Source organism: Cucurbita maxima, unplaced genomic scaffold, assembly GCF_002738345.1.
Source record: "Cucurbita maxima cultivar Rimu unplaced genomic scaffold, Cmax_1.0 Cma_Scf00799, whole genome shotgun sequence".
In the NCBI taxonomy this organism is placed as follows: domain Eukaryota; kingdom Viridiplantae; phylum Streptophyta; class Magnoliopsida; order Cucurbitales; family Cucurbitaceae; genus Cucurbita; species Cucurbita maxima.
The window spans coordinates 7,501-9,613 of NW_019272815.1; positions in this window are offsets into that span (position 1 = coordinate 7,501).

A 2,113-nucleotide genomic window follows, 5' to 3' on the forward strand; every position below is an offset into this window, starting at 1 on the left:
CGCCCGAAGGCACCCAACTCCCCCCTACCTTGCACGCTTTGTCGTCGTACCGACCATCCACCATCCCGAAGGCAGCCCAAGTTAGAAGGCGACATTCCATGCCCAACTAGTCTCATGTCGCACGCCCACGGTCGTTTGACTCCGCCCCACCAAGCATGTTCTTCCACCACGCAGCCTTCAAAACATAGGGCTGCCCCACGGATGGCCCGACGGCGTCACCACAACGTCGCACGCTCGACGAGGCTCATGTTGGACGCCCGAAGGCACCCAACTCCCCCCTACCTTGCACGCTTTGTCGTCGTACCGACCATCCACCATCCCGAAGGCAGCCCAAGTTAGAAGGCGACATTCCATGCCCAACTAGTCTCATGTCGCACGCCCACGGTCGTTTGACTCCGCCCCACCAAGCATGTTCTTCCACCACGCAGCCTTCAAAACATAGGGCTGGCCCAAGGAAGGGAGGCATGCCACAACGACGTCCCACACTCAACGAGGTTCATGCCGCACGCCCGAAGGCACCCAGCTCCACCCCACCTTGCATGTTTCATCATCGTACCAGCAGCCATCCACAGTCCTCACACCAGAGATTCCCAGTCAGAAGGCAACATTGCAACGTTCCGCGCTCAACGAGGCTCATGTCGCACGCCCAAAGGCACATGATTCCAACCAGCCGAACATGTCCTGGCACCACAGGCCTTCAAAACATACGGCTGCCCCAAGGATGGCCCGACGGTGTCACCACAACGCCGCACGCTCGACGAGGCTCATGTTGGACGCCTGAAGGCACCCAACTCCACCCCACCTTGCACGCTTTGTCGTCGTACCGACCATCCACCATCCCGAAGGCAGCCCAAGTTAGAAGGCAACATCGCAACAGTCCCATCTCAACAAGGATCATGTTGCACGCCCGAAGGCGCGACCGACAACTACCTCGAACCTGCAAGTTTCGCCACCGCACCGCCGCCGTCAACCGCCGTCGTCCGCCATCCACCACCCCCACACCCCAAGCATATGCCCATGTGCGGCGCATAGTGCTTGGGGCGTGGGGGTGGCGGAGGATATAGGGGGCGCCCCCATGGCCAGCCCATGCAGACTAGTCACCCCTCTATATAGTACATTTTGAGGCATTTTTGGTCTGCCAGGCCCAGACACGATTTTTACGAGCCGTCATACGGTCGAATATCTCGAGTTTTACAATGTTTTTTTCCGGGAACTCGATTGGTTCATGAATGGGACATTCTCATGGGTCTATAAATCAAGTTTCATGACTTTTCAACCGACCAATTTTTTTTAATGAATTTTTCAACATTAAATAATGCGAAATTAGAAAAAATAGCTACAGCCGTCAAAAAAATCTGAAATTTTGTGGGAATCATTCTTTCATCTTGCTTATCTCCCACGAAAAAAATTACAGCAAACCGATCACTCCACACGTACTTTCGCAATTAATGGGTGATGGTTGTAAGCACAAGGTCATGGTGTAGTGTACTTGCTCTAGAAATTTTGTGGGAATCATTCTTCCATCTCTCTTAGCTCCCAAGAAAAAAATTACGGCAAACCGACCACTCCACACGTACTTTCGCAGTTAATGGGTGATGGTTGTAAGCACAAGGTCATGGTGGACGTCTTGGTGTAACGTACTTGCTCCGGTATGAAAACTCTTCATTTTAATGTTTGAGATAAGCATTCTTTCGCTCCCACATCATTGGGTGTGGTGTTTTTTTTGTTTTTTAATGGAGGTAAAATCCAACACTTTTGATATGCTGTTGGTAGGACACGTATCGCGCGCAGCGTAGGATGGGGCTCGGCGTGTGCACGGGGGTAGCGCGCGCGGGTTAACCTCCAAGGGGTAGCGCGCGCAGGTGTTGGCGGGCATGATGTGCGCGCAAGGGCGATGGGAGCGCTGCTGCGGCGTGGGGCTTGGCGCACGCACGAGGGGGCGGGCTCTGGCGCCCCACGATTGCCGGTGTTGGCGGGCATGATGTGCGCACAAGGGTGATGGGGGCGCTGCTGCGGCGTGGGGCTCGGCGCGCGCACGAGGGGGCGAGCACTGGCGCCCCACGATTGCCGGCCGTAGGCCTTAGCGGGCACGCGAGCGCCCAACCCGTGCTCC